Consider the following 18,953-nt stretch of genomic DNA (forward strand, 5'->3'; position numbering starts at 1 on the left):
ACCGCTGCACCCTATACACTGTGCTGTACATTACAGACCCCTGCACCCTATACACTGTGCTGTACATTACAGACCCCTGCACCCTATACGCTGTGCTGTACATTACACGTTCCAGACCGCTGCACCCTATACACTGCTGTACATTACACGCCACAGACCGCTGCACCCTATACACTGTGCTGTACATTACACGTTCCAGACCGCTGCACCCTATACACTGTGCTGTACATTACACGTTCCAGACCGCTGCACCCTATACACTGTGCTGTACATTACACGCCCCAGACCGCTGCACCCTATACACTGCTGTACATTACACGCCCCAGACCGCTGCACCCTATAAAATGCTACATGCTTCAGACCACTGCATTCTATATACTGTACTGTACATTACATGCTCCAGACCACTGCACCCTATACACTGTGCTGTACGAGGTGAGATCTTGCATGGAGCCCCAGTCCGAGGGAGACTGACAGTCATCTTTAGCCTCTTCAATTTTCTAACAATTGCTCCAACAGTTGATCTATTTTCACCAAGCTGCTTGGCAATTGCCCCGTAGCCCTTTCCAGCCTTGTGGAGGTCCACAATTTTGTCTCTGGTGTCTTTTGACAGCTCTTTGGTCTTGCCCATGGTAGTAGTTGGCGTCTGACTGACTGTGGGGTGGACAGGTGTCTTTAAAGAGCTCAGACAGGTGCTACTAAGTTAGATTAATGAGTGGAGTAGAGGTGGACTTTTTAAAGGCACAGTAACAGGTCTTTGAGAGCCAGAATTCTTGCTGTTTCTTAGGTGTTCAAATACTTATGTTCAGCAGTGCAAGGCAAATAAATTCTTTAAAAATCATAAAATGTGATTTCCTGAATTTTTTTTCAAAGTGTGGTGTGTGTGTTCTTGGTTTTGCCCCGTGTGAGATTCCCCCTCTGTATGATCCGATGACTGTTATCTCTGAAGGTGATAGTGAAGACAAAGGCCACATTTTGAGTGATCACCAGAACAGGAATAGAAGGGAAACCTTTCAATGGGCACACTAGTTCTGCTGACCCTGGTCACTACCAGAGCTTTCCTTCACTTCAAAGGGCTTCCTTCCACTTCTTAACTTGACTATGGGACAGGAAATTAGGAGAAATCTCCCCAGTGGGACACAATAAAAAAACCTGAAGGGCTAGAACTCCCCGCACTCTATTCAAAATAAAAACAAATCGTTATCCTTCAGTTCTGCTTTAAGGCGACGCTCTTATTAAACGATCCTTGGCTCTGTGAAGGAAGCTGCCATATGTTATATTACTGTGTGGTGTGACAGTGTGTATCACGGGCATTTTTTAAAGACATAGTAAACATAGGCAAGATTTAAATCAGGCACCCCCCCCATCTAAATTTGTCCCTCCCCTTCCTGCTGAAGAGTGCACAGGGTGACTTACACATAATAGGGATATGGGGAGCTGTTACAGGTGTCTCCCCACCTCTCCAAAGTGAGCTGTGTTCCATGGGCCCCCCACCCAAAGTGACTCCCATCACACAGTGTACAGCTATGCATTGCAGTGAAAATGCTGCTATATGAGGGTTCATGTAAACTTACGCGTGCGCATAGACAGAGAGCCCTAAATGCATAAAATCTGTACCCAAGGTTGTATGCCGAGGTGCATGGGCAAGTTTACTTATAGTGTTACTAAACCCCGGACCCTGCATTCACTATATCTAGTCTCCCACAGTACACAGAACATGGAAGTGCAATTATTTTAGTAAATAGAAATGGCTAAATACCTTTTCTCATCAGCAGTCAGAACAGTTGTGACTTCTATCAGTGTCCAACCAAGCACTAGTTAAAGCTTGTAGGAGGAGTTTTCATTCTCCCCTCAATGTCCTATGAGGCTGCAGGACCCCTGATGCTCTGTCTGGACCAGGGGCGGACTGACAATTTGGAAACTTGGGCACTGCCCGAGGGCCTGGGCTCAGTAGGGGGCCTCATGAGATGCCCCTGGTACCTTTTTCATAGGATTTTTTGAGTTTGGCCAAGGACACAGGGGCCCCATGATCCCCTATTGCCCGGGGGCCCCATGAGTTGTCAGTCCGCCCCTGGTCTGGACATTGTGGCCCTGTGCCAATCACATGCACCATCCTAAGAAAAAATAAAAAACCCTCTCTACAAGTACACACCAAACTGACCATGTGCAGAGTACCCCCAAGGCTCTGTTCTGTCAGCAGATGGCTTGGGGACTGTGGAAGAAGAGGAGGATCAGAAAATCAGGATCAAACATCCTTTTTACACAATGCAGAGGATTAACTCCTTAGGTTCCACAATGAGTATAACAAGCATGCTTTACTGCATATACAGACTGATTTTACTGTTGTGGGTTTAGTAACCTTTGAAGTGCTGGCCTAATCCTTTGTATAACAGCGTACAGTCATTCGTTTCAGTGAGAGCTCCACCATCTATTAGCCCGCATTCACACCTAAGAAAAGCTTATTTCTGGCAATTTCAAAGGTTTGGGGAGGTTTTTGCATACATAAAGCATTTTACAAGCTTTATCCAAGAACTTTTGCATGTGAATTAAGCTTTAGGCATTTATTTCCTTGGCCCAAGAAGAGCACAGAAGTTCTAGAGGAGAGCAGTTCTTCAAGTGCAAAATGCTTCTGTCTCACATTTATAGGCATTCCCAAAAATGCCTGATTAAGTTTAAAAAAATGTATAGTTTTTGTTGCTGCTGACTTCTATTTTTTCTAACAGGAGATTGGTGCTCTGCTTTAATAAATGAGGGAAGGGAACCAGCCATAATTGTCTGCAGCGCATGTCATGGACTGAAATTACATCCCCTACAGGCAGCATCGCTGCTGAGCATGGACTTATTGCCATCCAGAGCCTAATTATTTCACTGTGTTTTGTATTCTTTCACACATTTGATTATCTGTTTTTCCTAATAGTTTCACCCACCTTGTGTTGTTAATAAAGCTCCAAGATTACATTAAGTCTGGTTTATTGCAGAATAGGAATGTTTAGCTGCATGTTGAGTTACACACAGGGAAACGTAGCAAGGACAGAACACTCTGCGTCTTCTAATAGAAGGGCGGAACACCCTGCGTCTTCTAATAGAAGGACGGAACACCCTGCGTCTTCTAATGGAAGGACGGAACACCCTGCGTCTTCTAATGGAAGGGCAGAACACCCTGCGTCTTCTAATGGAAGGACAGAACACCCTGCGTCTTCTAATGGAAGGACGGAACACCCTGCATCTTCTAATGGAAGGACGGAACACTCTGCGTCTTCTAATAGAAGGGCGGAACACCCTGCGTCTTCTAATGCAAGGGCGGAACACCCTGCGTCTTCTAATGGAAGGGCGGAACACCCTGCGTCTTCTAATGGAAGGGCGGAACACCCTGTGTCTTCTAATGGAAGGGCGGAACATCCTGCATCTTCTAATGGAAGGGCAGAACACCCTGCGTCTTCTAATGGAAGGACAGAACACTCTGCGTCTTCTAATGGAAGGGCGGAACACCCTGCGTCTTCTAATGCAAGGGCGGAACACCCTGCGTCTTCTAGTGGAAGGGCGGAACACCCTGCGTCTTCTAATGGAAGGGCGGAACACCCTGCGTCTTCTAGTGGAAGGGCGGAACACCCTGCGTCTTCTAATGGAAGGGCAGAACACCCTGCATCTTCTAATGGAAGGGCAGAACACCCTGCATCTTCTAGTGGAAGGGCGGAACACCCTGCGTCTTCTAGTGGAAGGGCGGAACACCCTGCGTCTTCTAGTGGAAGGGCGGAACACCCTGCGTCTTCTAGTGGAAGGACGGAACACCCTGCGTCTTCTAGTGGAAGGACAGAACACTCTGCGTCTTCTAATGGAAGGGCGGAACACCCTGCGTCTTCTAATGGAAGGGCGGAACACCCTGCGTCTTCTAATGGAAGGGCGGAACACCCTGCGTCTTCTAATGGAAGGACGGAACACCCTGCGTCTTCTAATGGAAGGGCGGAACACCCTGCGTCTTCTAATGGAAGGGCGGAACACCCTGCGTCTTCTAATGGAAGGGCGGAACACTCTGCGTCAGAACACCCTGAGTCTTCTAATGGAAGGGCAGAACACCCTGTGTCTTCTGATGGAAGGGCAGAACACCCTGCGTCTTCTAATGGAAGGGCAGAACACCCTGCGTCTTCTAGTGGAAGGGCAGAACACCCTGCGTCTTCTAGTGGAAGGGCAGAACACCCTGCGTCTTCTAGTGGAAGGGCAGAACACCCTGCGTCTTCTAGTGGAAGGGCAGAACACCCTGCGTCTTCTAGTGGAAGGGCGGAACACCCTGCGTCTTCTAGTGGAAGGGCAGAACACCCTGCGTCTTCTAGTGGAAGGGCAGAACACTCTGCGTCTTCTAATGGAAGGGCAGAACACCCTGCATCTTCTAGTGGAAGGGCGGAACACCCTGCGTCTTCTAGTGGAAGGGCGGAACACCCTGCGTCTTCTAGTGGAAGGGCGGAACACCCTGCGTCTTCTAGTGGAAGGACGGAACACCCTGCGTCTTCTAGTGGAAGGACAGAACACTCTGCGTCTTCTAATGGAAGGGCGGAACACCCTGCGTCTTCTAATGGAAGGGCGGAACACCCTGCGTCTTCTAATGGAAGGGCGGAACACCCTGCGTCTTCTAATGGAAGGACGGAACACCCTGCGTCTTCTAATGGAAGGGCGGAACACCCTGCGTCTTCTAATGGAAGGGCGGAACACCCTGCGTCTTCTAATGGAAGGGCGGAACACTCTGCGTCAGAACACCCTGAGTCTTCTAATGGAAGGGCAGAACACCCTGTGTCTTCTGATGGAAGGGCAGAACACCCTGCGTCTTCTAATGGAAGGGCAGAACACCCTGCGTCTTCTAGTGGAAGGGCAGAACACCCTGCGTCTTCTAGTGGAAGGGCAGAACACCCTGCGTCTTCTAGTGGAAGGGCAGAACACCCTGCGTCTTCTAGTGGAAGGGCAGAACACCCTGCGTCTTCTAGTGGAAGGGCAGAACACCCTGCGTCTTCTAGTGGAAGGGCAGAACACCCTGCGTCTTCTAGTGGAAGGGCAGAACACTCTGCGTCTTCTAATGGAAGGACAGAACACTCTGCACCTTCTAAATGCCATCAAAGGTTTGATACCCAGACTTTGGAAACAAAAACGATGCCCTTATGTAGCCAGGTGCCCACTATGTTATAATGAAACTAGAGGACACTGACAAGGGGAACCATGGACTAAGCAGTCTCCCTCTTGTGCCCAGTATTCATGTGATTGCATTACTTCCTACCTACAGAGTGAGAGAGCTTACCTTCCTGAGTACAGCATGGAGCTTGGGACCTGTAGTCCCACTGCCACGCCACATTGTATTCCTGAGTGCTGTTTGAACTACACATACCAGGAGGCTGACCTAGCTAAAAGAATTGTGGGAGAGCCTATATATTTAACTGCATCTAGCAGGCTCTCTCTCTTGGCTCAAGACTTCAGACAGGACAGTTGGAGGCTGCTGTCGTGCACACAGCCACAGCAGACTATTGCCGCCTAGCTGGATACAGTGACATTCCAGGCAGTGGATCTTCCTATCTGTGTCGTAGATCACTAGACTGGGTGCCTCATCTGTTCATCTTCACTCTGAAACTTTCAAAATCCATCTCCTTGTTCCTGCTGCTGCTTTCACAGTGCTGAAAGCCTGCTGGGTGACCATCCTTCACCTCTCAGCTGAGATGCAAAAGCCAGCGCAACATATTCTGTTTCCTCAGAGGCTGCATCCACATTGGGATTGCTGAGCTGGTGGACACTCAACCTCTTTCTGCCATTCAACTGCTTACAGACACTGCATGCAGACATCGCATTTCAGCTTTGAAGAAACCCTTGCTTTTAGCAGTCCAGTTGTTTAGCTGCTGAACATTACTGGCCTATAACTATCCAAAAATTGTCCATGGGCCCCAACATTACTAGCAGAAGACACCTATTCCCCAAACTGGAACTGTCTATACAGGTCATGAAATACTACTCATCCATTTAAGGAAGCACTTTACCTTTGTAATGTCATTACTAAACCTAAAAGGGTATCCCCCAGAGGGATTTGATGAGTTTCTAAGTCTCCCCGTCTTCAACCAGTGTTTCACTTTGACAGTTATCTACTGCAGCTGGGCAGGTCATACAGGCACCATAATGTACCTGTACATTGTGGCTTTCTTCTGGGTTCAGGGCACGCATGCTCTGGCTCTGTTCTGATTGAACACAGTGAGACATAGTCAGCAGGTCCTAGCCAATGATTCATGGGCAGGACCTGCTGATCTGCTGTGTCCAGTCCTAGCCCAGAGTTCTGTGTTGACAAACAACACAGGGCTCTGTACAGAGGGAACAATCTCGTTATGCATTTTACTACTATTGATGCTATGAATTACAGACAGGTGACTTTTATTAGCTTTGTGCTTATTTTATCTGGTGCATGCTGTCTCTCTCTGATAGTAATACTATAGACATGTTTAATGTCCTACTACTGTACCCAAGGCATCTCATTTGATTGATGGAATCTCATGTGGGTGACACATCTTTTATGTATAATACTTTTTATGCTTTGATAAAAGTTAATTATACAAAAAAAAAAAGACTGAGCATTGAAATGTGAACAGACACAATGATACAAAATGGGTTCTGCAGGGTAAGCCTAGTCAGACATAGAGAAACACACTACCTCTTTGAGAGGTAATACTGAATACAACATACATTGGGTATGCAGACTTTTTAGGCACAAATATCTACAATATAGCATATAAGAAAAAAAATAAAATTGTTATTGTTATGAAGGAAAAAACATCAATACAGTTCTGGCTTATCTGAGAAAGGTATTTTTCTCCCTTATACACAGGTTGTCCATACTGTATACAAGACACATATCTTGTACAGTTATGTGCATGGAAATTACCCAACGCGTTTCATCATTAGGGGCAGGAAAACACTCATATATCACACAAGAGAACTAGATACTTATCATCCAGGTGTTAAAACATTCCAGCCTATGGACCCAGAGAACGCTTGGACAGTTGTGTGAGAGAAGAACCACAGGCAGGGACCTAGGGAACATAGACATGTACTCAAAAGGCAATGCAATCAGGGGATGCAATGATACATAGAGCACACCAGAGTCCCAACCAGCCATACCAGTCACTCTGGGACCTGGCAAAGACATCAGTTTTATTCATTTTTTTATCTTTATAACCAGGGGCGGACTGACAACTCATGGGGCCCCCGGGCAATAGGGGATCATGGGGCCCCTGTATCCTTGCCCAAACGAAAAAAAAGCCTATGAAAAATGTACCAGGGGCATCTCATGGGGCCCCCTACTGACCCCGGGCCCTCGGGCAGCGCCTGAGTTTCCAAATGATCAGTTCGCCTCTGTTTATAACTATAAAAATGAATTTTTTTAATATCTTTTATGCTATATTGTAGATGTCTGTGCCTAAAAGTCCCATATACCCAATGACTGTTGTATTCAGTGAAATAAATTATAGGGATATTAGCACACATAATTCACCTCTCTCTCTATCTCCATCTTTACTTCAAATCCACGAATCCAGTCTATGAACCAGAAATATGATTTCCTTTAAGCCAATGCAATTTCTAATCAACACCATTCATGTGAACCAATTGTCACATTAATGAAAAAAACAGCAGTCTATTCTGGGCCTACACAAGGCAAGCTTCCAAGTACCATTCAGTGAACATGTGCAAATGATACCCCGTCTGAAACAGAATTGGCTGAATGCTTTGATGTGCTATTTGGCTATAGAAGATATGCATGGCCAGCAGTAGGAGTCAAATCGAATGCCATTAACAGAATGGTAGTTATTTCATGTATGTTTGTTATAGATAGATGTAATCAACCAGGCACATCAAGTCACCATTTGTAATGAGCACTGATACAAATCAACAGAATCATTTATGTAGATGAACCCCGTTCATGTTATAGGTCTCTATCACCTACCAAGTTTGTATGGAAAATTCACCAAAACACATGCAGTAAAACCAATGATGATGCCCAACAGCCAACAGTAACCAATCCAAAATTATCTCTAAAGTGATCCACAGGCTGCAATCTAAACGTCATTTCACATACTGTCTAGTTATAGGAAATCTGTGTCTTGTGCACCATTACCCCTCTGTCAGGCATTGTTTCATCTTGAAGCTCGGTATTAAATCCCATAACTTTCATATGAAATAAAATGATAAATAGAGGAAATCTGCTAAAATTATTTAATATAATTTGATTATTTAATATAAATGCACCTGTTGCTAATTTAAGTTGGCTAAACCCTTCCCATGCCAGCCTCCAGAACCCCAATTATCTGGATGCTGGAGGCTCTGTGGGGTCTCACCTAGAAGCTCCTGCTCTGAAGATCTAGACCAGAGGTCTCCAAACTTTCAAAACTTTCAAGCCCAGTTTACTGTCCTTCAAACTTTAGGGGGGCCTAACTGTGCCCATTGGGAGCAGAAAAGGTCCCGTAAGTGGGGAAAAACAATGCCACCTCTGGCCCCCAGGCCACAATTTGAAGACCACTGATCTAGAGGAAGGAGATAAATGGTTTTATATATAAAGATATCAATTAAAACGTGTTTTCATTATTAAGAGAACTGTTAAAGTTTTTATATTCAAATAATATGCAATGGCATTACAGCCAATAGAAATTATAAATATATAGTGAAGCGCTATAAATCAAATCTAACACATGTGCAATATTCTCGTGCTATATAATGCTAGTCGTGCCAACACAATAGTGCTCAGTGGAAAAAATTGCAAAAAATACAATTAAATGTTCAACAATATAAAGTGAAAAAAACATTAAAAAATGTGTATAATTCTAAAAATTGTGTTAGTGGTTCTAAAGAAAAAGGGAATCACATCCCTTGCTGGTTTATCAATATCTAGTCTAAACACACTGTATATAAATAAACATTAAATGATCAAAAAAAGGAAAACATCTGTGTTATTTTGAAACATAAAGTCCATGCAAGTGAAATTGTGCAAACGTGATCTTCACGCCAGTGAAAAAGAAAAAAGATCCTCAAATGGCAGCAATGCCTTCTCACCTCCACACACTGACCTGCACAAGGCCAAAAGGCTATGATTATCAATACCGGATCCTCTCAATTCCGCTCCTCATCACAGGGACTATGGGATTGAATATAGACTTCTCCCCAGCACACCTTATCCACTCCACCTCCACTTAAGGCCACATACATGAGATACAAAACAAAGATCCTTCCATAGTGCAGTAATCTTTTTATTTGAAAGTGGATAAACTTGATATTGCACTCACATGTATTCCCAGTAAGAAACTCCTGTCACCACATCCTATGGGTCTACTGCATGGTTACTGGGTGTAGCAATATGGCCGCTGCGTCCGGAAGTGCGTCACCTCGTACCGGAAATGGCATACTGGTCGGTATAGCTAAAACTAAATTGAAATTTGACATCAAAATTAAAACTGTAGTAAATCAACCCAAAAAATTAAAATGAAACTGAAGGCAAAACTTTTTTCAATTTTGGGTAGGGATTAGAAGCCCTGTCAGGTTGCTATCTGTGCCCCCCATTAGGGAGATTCACCCTCTGTATTTCTCTTGTTTCCTGTTATCACCAAACATGAAAGTGAAAGAAAATCTGTTATCATTCCGGATATCAGATATACAGTATGAATACTGGGTCTTTTTCCATCTGACTTTACCTTTCAGTCTGGCCTTTTGACGGTGCATAGGAAGGAAATAGAATTAGAGGAGAAAGGAAAGACACTAACAGCAAAGAAAGAAAAGAAAAAGGCAGGGAGAAAGGAGATAGAACATACAGCAAGGAAATACAAGGAAGCTTAGGAAGAATGAACCAATACCTAGAACAGGGAAGGAAATAGAGAAAAGGAAGACAGAGTGAAAAAAATAAAGAGAAATGTAGGAAGAAATGAGACAGGTAGCAAAAAGGGAAAGAGATGGAGAGTATGGAATGAATGAAGAAAACAAACAGATATGGAGGAAATGAAAGTACTGAAGAGCAAAGAAGGAAGGAACTAAAAAAGGCCAAGAAAGGAAGGGTAGAGACACAAAGTAAAGACTAAAGGGAAAAAAGAACGAGAGCACACAATGAAGGAAACATACAAAGATCAGGGAGAAAGAGAGAAATGAAGAAGACACATAGCAAGGAAAGACTAAAAAAGAAAGCATAGGGAAAGGGATAAAAAGAGACAAGGAGGAAGGAAGGAAAGAGAGAAAGAGAGAGAGAGAGAGAGAGAGAAAAAGAAAGAAAGAGAAAGAAAGAAAGAGCCTTAGAAGGTAAAGATGAAGGAGGGGGATCAAACTTAGGAGGTAAATGTATGAGAGAATAATATTTAGGAGGTAAAGACAGAGAGGATAAAGTTTAATAGGTATAGATAAGGGGGGTAAAGTTTAGGAGGTCAAGATTGGAGGGATAAGGTTTAGGAGGTAAAGATCGAAAGGGGTATAAAGTTTAGGAGGTAAAGACGGGGGAATCAAATTTAGTAAGTAAAGATGGGGAGGGGTAATGTTTAGGAGGTAAAGATGGGTGGATAAAGTTTAGGAGTTAAATATGGGGAGGAGTTATGTTTAGGATCTAAAAATAGGGGGTAAGGTTTTGGAGGTAAACACAGGGGTAATCAAGATTAGGATGCAAACATTGGGAGGAATCAATGACCTGTTGTGAATGGGCCCTAAAATGAGTGAGCTGCCAATATGTCTTATTAGCTTAAAATGTTGCGAAACCCAGGACCCTGCTTTCACTATATCCGATATCCCACAGTACAACATGGAAATGAAATTATTTTAGTAAATAAAAACTGCTAAATACCTTTTCTCGTCAGCAGTATATAGTGGTCTTGTGACTTCTATCAGTGTCCAGCCAAGCAGTGGTTAAAGATTGTAGGAGGAGTTTTCATTCTGCTCTGACCAGGGGCAGACTGACCATTCGAGCACTCGGGCACTGCCCGAGGGCCTGGGGTCAGTAGGGGGCACCATGAAATGCCCCTGGTATCTTTTTCATAGGCTTTTTTGAGTGTTGGCAAGGACACAGGGGCCCCATGATCCCCTATTGCCCGGGGGCCCCATGAGTTGTCAGTTCGCCCCTGGCTCTGACTGTCCTATGAAGCTGCATGACCCCTGACTCTCTGTCTGGACAGTGCTGATTGGTCCTGTGCTGATTACATGCACCCTCCAAAAAAACCCCAAAAACTCTTAGCAATATACACCAAACTGAGCATGTGCGGAGTGCCTCCTAGGGCTCTGTACTATCAGCAGATGAATTGGGGACTGGAGTATAAGGGGAAGATCAGAGAAGACAGGATTGAAGTGGTATTAAGGTCTAATTTTAACATTGTGCCTATAATAACACTTACCTGTAGGTACTGTAAATATATCCTAACCGTGCACTGTGTAGTAAATACCTGTGTAGAGCACCGACACATGCACTCTGAAGGAACGACATGCCCGTGCCTTTCCTTTAGACCTGTGTGCTGTAAGTGATGTCATCGCAGCTCAGCCATTCAAGTTGCCAGAGTCCACAATCCTGATGAGGGACTGAGAGAAAATGGGAGCCCTGTCAGCGGTGCATTGTGGCATTTTACAACAGAGGTGCATTGCCTTAGTATGTTGTGGTACCATTTGTGTGTGTTGCAGTAACATGCATGGTAGCACTGGTGTTACTACAAAGCGGAAGGGTGAATGGACCCTCAGTGAAAGTCTTTTAATATGTGTGAACATGTAAGACAGATGAGACACATTGGTATGTGTGTCATAATATTTCTGCACCCCTATCCTTGTTGTGTCATTCAGCTGTAACCTCTGCCTTGATGCTCTGTTTATCAACCTATCCTTCACCAATGTCTTCCTCCACCAGCACCATGTCCTTCACAGATTCCTTCCTCTTCTGTCCAGCCACATCCTTTCCTTCTTGCAACTTGTCCTTCACCATCAAATCTTTATTTGGCCATCATCCTGCCCCCCCCCCCCCCCGTCCTCATTAGTATGTACACATCACCTGTCTCTTCCCCCACCAGCCTTCTGTCCCTTGATGCTGACCACTTCCTTTACCCACAACCAGGGCGGACTGACAACTCATGGGGCCCTTGGCAATAGGGGATCATGGGGCCCCTGTGTCCTTGCCCACACTCAAACTACACCCAAAAAAGCCTATGAAAGGTACCAGGGGCATCTCATGGGGCCCCCTACTGACCCCAGGCCCTCGGGCACTGCCCGAGTTCCCAAATGGTTAGTCCACCCCTGCCCACAACCCATCCCTGGTGGTCAGCTCTTTACTCAGCCTGTCCCTAGCTGAATTATTCCTCAGTAGTTTGCCAACAACATGTAAACTTTTTCTGGCACTGGCAGCATATCCCTCCTATTTTCACTGAAAACCCTCCACCCTCTTAGACATAAAAAAAATTAAAATTCTGACTTCAATCCTTCAAGCTCTCAATATGTCAAATGAATTGTGATGTAATATTTATCTTTCACCACTAGATGTCTCAACCTGCTGGGCAGTGAATCTCAATGATTACATTTTGGATACATAGGGCATGGATTTGTTACAAGATTTGATACAAGTATCATCATTGTATCTTTGATGTTGAGTTGGGAGATTAGCAAAGATGGACATAGACAAAAATGTGCTGATGTTTATTTGCGCACTGATTTCGAGCTTTATGCAAATAAATAAAAGTGCTGCACGACAATTTCTTAAAGTGTTACTAAACCCACAACAGTAAAATCAGTCTGTATATGCAGTAAAGCATGCTTGTTATACTCACTGTGGAACCTAAGGGGTTAATCCTCTGCATTGTGTAAAAACACTGTTTGATGCTGACTTCTCTGATCCTCCCAGTGGCGGACTGGCCATATGGAAACTCGGGCACTGCCCGAGGGCCAAGGGTCAGTAGGGGGCCCCATGAGATGCCCCTGGTACCTTTTTCATAGGCTTTTTTGAGTTTGGGCAAGGACACAGGAGCCCCATGATCCCCTATTGCCTGGGGGGCCCATGAGTTGTCAGTCCGACCCTTGATCCTCCCCATCTTCCAGTGCTCCCCTCTTATCTCCTGATAAGACATATTATGTGGAGACACTCTGCATATGCTCAGTTTGGTGTGTATTGCTAGAGAGGTTGTTTTTTTTCCTTTCTTGGGAGAGTGAATGTGATCAGCATACAGCCAATCAGCACTGTTCAGACAGAGGTCAGGGGTTCTGCATCCTCCTAGAGAAAACTCCTCCTACAAGCTTTAACCAATGCTCGGCTGGACACTGATAGAAGTCACAAGACTGCTGATGAGAAAAGGTATTTAGCAGATTATATTTACTAAAATAATTGCATTTCCATGTTCTGTGTACTATGGGAGACCAGATATACTGAATGCAGGGTCCTGGGTTTAGTAACACTTTAAAGTCGAATTCCAAATACAGAAATGTTTACATTGGTCCAACAAGTTTTTATGTGCCATAACTGTGGGATCCTTGTGGAAGCTGGAAATGACTCTAATGGGCACCATTACTACTGTGATTACTGCTAGTTTCTGGGTCCTGACACAAGTGGCAGTCCTGCTGCTTACTGAACACAGGAGGTTGTCCGCTCAGTGCGGGTGCCATTCAGAGAAAACCTTTTATTTTGTCAATGACACATTGGAGGTTATTTACTAAAACTGGGGAGTATACAATCTGGAGCAACTCTGTATATCAACCAATGAGCTTCCAAGTTTTATTTGCAAAGGTTAATTGAACAAACTGAAGTTAGAGGCTGATTGGCTACCATGCACAGCTGCACCAGATTCTGAGTACTCCAGTGTTAGTAAATCTACCTGAGGGTGTGCAGACACAGGGCAGCTTATGACTGAATTCTTTAACATATGACATGATATAAAAGACCTGTAACATGAAATATGTTCTACTATTTTCAATTTTGTACATATATATATATATATATTATTTTTTTTTAATTATATATTTATTTATTTGTATAGACAAGGGTTCTTCTAGCTCAATAAAAAAGGAAAAAAAAAAAGGGTTCAAAAATCAACTCGCCAGCCAGCTTTAAGGGTTCTTGTAGCACTGATGTGGATTTGCTGGCTGCTTGCTGATCAAGCACATGGCGACATGCTGTCTTCACTTATCTGTAAATGTGTATTTACCTGTATTTCACAATCATATCAATGTCCTTGTTTTTATAAGAGATGTTGTTTTGAGCCCTATTTGAGTTTTTAAAGTATGTTTAATATATAGCACTTTTTTAGGTGATTGTACCCTAACAAATCATCTTATACTGAATGTATTCTTTTCATTTTCCAATGATGTAGACTACTTCTATAACTTAAAAGTCCCATTTTTTTCTCAATACTATATGGTTTTTCCACTTCTAATGCAGCTTGCAGACTGACGGTGGCCATACATGTATCAATGTGACTGTGAAATAGAGCAATCATGTTCATGAAATAAACGTCATAAAAAGATTTTTTTGAAAGTCAATTTAACTGGAATTAGAGATCTGGTTGCTTTCATATCAATCGTTGCTTGTGGCTGTAATGGCTACAGGTTCACTTTAAGATTGTGAAGGTAGGCTGATAGGACTGAAGAGTTGCAAAGTGTTCCAAAATCCCTTCCATCCAAATATTTGGACGGTTCTGATTTAATGTATAAACTTCTATAATCCCCTCATTTTGGCCTTCACAGTAGGGACAATGTGGAATGTCTACTAGTTATTTTGAGCATAGTAATAAGATCTATTTCTATATATAGAGTTTCTGGAGAATATAAAAAGCAGGCGCATAATTCTCATTCTTTACTGGATATTGTCACTGTTGCATATGTTACATGTATGCAGTGGAAAGTGAGTCATATGCATTGTAATCGTAAGCTTTAAATATCTAATACATTGCCTATTTCTGATATTTATTTTCCTGTTAACCACAAAATTATGATGGATAATGGTAAATGAAAAATTATCCGCCATCTTTAATGATGAAATGCATTTATTTGGAAAAACATGGGATCCATAGATATGCTATATCTCTGGAACACACAGGATGGTTGAAGGGGTGTTATTCACCTCTTCATATTTCTCCCTCTCGCTCGTGTTTCACTTTCTTCCTTCTTCTCTTTACTTGTATTCATTTACATAAGTATACTTAAAGTGGAACTGCACTGCATCTGAACTCTAAAAACCAAAAATGTTATTTCATTTATTTTTAATATTCAAAACAAACTCCTCCATCCATCCATGTCTCTATGCTTTAATTTACTGAGAAATCATTTTTGAAAAACACCTTCTGGATTTTCTGGCAGGGGACTTTTTAGTAAGTGCAGATGATTAATTTAGCACTTCCTGGAATCCATCTGCCCTTAGCTCAGGCACTGCCTGAGCTTAGAACCTTCCCTTATCTCCTGAAGACTGCAGGGATGTATGATATAATTTTTCTAGGCATGGAAACCAGGATGTAACTGAAGAAATACATAAAAAAAGTTTAAGACAAGTAAATATGATATACCTACCTATCTATTTACTAATGCTAGCAGCATAAGGATTCAAAATATTCCATGGTGATTGAGAGTGTGAAGTTCCACTTTAAAGCGATATTAAAGGCTTGGGTTTTTTTAAGTAACAGACAAGTTATACTTACCTGCTCTGTGCACAGAGAAGCCCTGATCCTCCTCTTCTTGGGTCCCCTGCTGGCGCCCCAGTCTCCTCCCCACTGCACTTGTGCATGCTCACTCCCGACAGAGCACAGATCAGCCCCACCCCCTGCTCCCTCCTCATTGGCTGTGATTGACAGCAGTGGGAGCCAATGGCTCCTGCTGATGTGTCTCAGCCAATGATGAGAGACAGACCCAAGAGAGCCGAGGCTCCCATGCAGAGTGCTGAATCAAGATCAGGCTCAGGTAAGAATTAGAGGGGCCTGCTGCACACAAACGTTTTTTTTTATCTTCATGCATAGAATGCATGAAGGTAAAAAAAACCTTTAGCCTTTTACAACCACTTTAAATTTTTACACATTTTGAGAGCGGTCCTTAGGGCCTGGTGGTTGCACTTTCCTTTAGAATCCCTAGTTTGGTCGCCCCACACCCTGTGAAGGCTGAACCCCTTATTAAAAGAATTTTCTGTTCCCTGACCCCCAGGTTTGGGCATCAAAAAATGTTAAGTATTTGCAGCAGATCTGTGAGGGTGGCACGCTCAGAACATTTGATTCCTTAAAAGCTCAAAATGCTCTTCCCAACTCCTATTTTTTTAGATACATTCAACTACGTCACGCTTTTTATCGACAATTTCAGGGCAGTCCAATACAGTTCCTGGAGTTAGGGCGTGAGTCCATGTTATGGGATGATTCCCTGAAGAAACCCCTCTCCTCTATTTACAAAGCCTTGCAACAGTCAGTACATATTGGTCTTGAGCACCTTTTTACGCAAAGGCGCGTGGAGGTGCCTGATTTGGACTCTGAGGATTGGGAGGACATATGGGAGCATCCTGTGCAGCAATTGGCTTCTACTCATGACCAATTTATTCAGTTTACGATTCTACATAGAATATATTATACTCCTCAGACGCTGCACCGGATGTTTCCAGCCCACCCTTCTAGATGTTGGCATTGCAACATTTCTACATATCTTCTGGAGCTGCCCTGTTATCCAGAGGTACTGGACAAATGTAGTAGACAATATATCCTCTATACAGAGGCGGACTGACCATTTGAAAACTCGGGCACTGCCCGAGGGCCCGGGGTCAGTGGGGGCCCCATGAGATGCCCCTGGTACCTTTTTTATAGGCTTTTTTGAGTTTGGGCAAGGACACAGGGGCCCCATGATCCTCTATTGCCCGGGGGCCCCATGAGTTGTCAGTCTGCCCCTGCCTCTATAACTACGGTTTTTGTACCACTGTCTATTGAGGTTTGTCTGTTGAGTTTGGTTCAGGCCTTAGCTATCTCTCGCACCATGAGAACCTTGATTGGTTTCTTGCTTTTTTTATGCTCGTAAAGCGATACTCTTAAAGTGAAAGTCCCCTCATGCCCCCACATCCAGTTTCTGGAAACATTTGGTTAATACAGTCCTCCCTCTATATAAATATACTTATGAATCTAGGGGGTGTTCGCTAAATTTTCTAAGGTGTGGCATATCTGGATTGATTCTTCCAAATCAGTCCCTTCCAGCTCTGATTAGGATCAAGTTACAGTTCTCTATCCCTTGTCGCGGATTTTTTGCTCAGTGTGGGCCGCCAGTAATCTTCCTCTGTGGGAATTATCTTCTGCCATATCTAAGCCCTGTGATATCATTGGGTGCGGTTGTTGTCTGTTTGTTGTTGTTAACCTTATCTGTGTGTTATGTTTCTCTTTTTGTTTGTTTTGTTATTATTTGTGACTTGATCAAGCCTGGGTATGCCCAATAGGCTTTGTTTTGTATTCTCCACTTTATAAGTCAATAAAGAGAATTTTCAAAAAACATTTCTACACAGCGTAAGGTAAAAGCTTTCACATTTCAGAGTTAAAATCATACACAATTCAAAAACAAAGATAAAGGAATATAGAAACAACTCCAGAAGTGGGCATATCCCATTGACTAGGAAACCACTATAAAATGTTTGCCTACAATCAGAAATGTATAAAAGTATGGATGGTAGATATTACATGTGACCTTTTGTTTCTAAAAAAAAATGTAATAAAAACTATGGAAAAGAAAGAAAAATTATGTCTAAAAATAAAATGACTTAAAAATTAAAAAGAACACATTAGTGATCATTATTAAATGCTTCTAAATTGGGACTATTAATCAGAACTGGGTCTTATGAGTTAAAATGACACTTGGTTCTGCCATGAACATTTATCATTCTAGCATTTCTATCCTGAGTTTTAGGAGAACTGAATTACACTTCTATCCTGTAGTGCCCAGAGAAGACGGGGTACTTGCAGGAGTGATTTATGGAGGTGTTGTTGGTATAGGAAAAGGAGAAGGAATGAACGCTGGAGCTGCTGGATATGTCAGGATGGGAATAAAATTACAGGCCTGGCAAACATATTAATATCATCATTACTTCTGATATTCTTTGGAGTCCAGCAGTGTTTGCCAACCTGCACAGAGGACATCAAGCTGATGAAAAGCAGCTTCAGAATGTGGAGTGGAGGCTCCATGGTATGTGGTATGTTATAATTTGGGCTGTGGTCGTGGGAGAGGTGAATCATGCTTGTCTTACATTCACTGTATCCTTCTTGAAAGTATCTAAACACTAACTGAAGGACAATTAGTAGCAAAAGTCCTAATAAACAATCACCTTTTTATAAAATTACCTTTATATGAAAGAATAACTGAACTCTGGAAGCTGTGTCCAAAAAAGGACAGTTAGAGGGTGGAAGACCAGTCAATAGTATTACTTATGGTCTTACTTACCATGCCTTGTCCTGTGCCTCTGTCCACTGTGTGTGGAGGTGGCCACCTTGGTAGATGCGGGGCTTTGCTTCCCCATGTCAGAGCCTCCAGCAAGGAGAACAGTTAGAAGCACATTAATGACCTCACCACACCTCATTTCTAATCTCCTGAGACCAAGAGTGCCTTAGATCTCACACTGCAGATATACAGGACACACAGGAGTGCCTAGGCACACTCGCATACCTCTATCCACTGTGTGTGGAGGTGGCCACCTTGGTTGATGCGGGGCTTTTGCTTCCCCATGTCAGAGCCTCCAGCAAGGAAAACAGTGAGAAGCACAGTAATGACCTCACCACATCTCACTCCTAATCTCCTGAGACCAAGTGTGCCTTAGATCTCACACTGCTGATATACAGGACACATAGGAGTACCTAGGCACGCTCGCATACCTCTGTCCACTGTGTGTGGAGGTGGCCACCTTGGTAGATGCAGGGCTTTGCTTCCCCATGTCAGAGCCTCCAGCAAGGAGAACAGTGAGAAGCACAGTAATGACTTCATCACATCTCACTACTAATCTCCTGAGACCAAGA

General features: G+C 43.4%; 1 protein-coding gene across 1 annotated transcript in view; it reads left to right on the plus strand.

Moving 5' to 3' along the window:
* Window positions 1-18,953, plus strand: part of DNAJB1 (DnaJ heat shock protein family (Hsp40) member B1) — a 100,407-nt gene that overhangs the window by 27,060 nt on the left and 54,394 nt on the right. The gene's annotated exons all lie outside the window — the stretch shown is intronic.

This window comes from Staurois parvus, unplaced genomic scaffold (assembly GCF_062004578.1).
Source record: "Staurois parvus isolate SC_StPar_1 unplaced genomic scaffold, SC_StPar_1.0 ptg000662l, whole genome shotgun sequence".
NCBI classification, from domain to species: Eukaryota; Metazoa; Chordata; class Amphibia; order Anura; family Ranidae; genus Staurois; species Staurois parvus.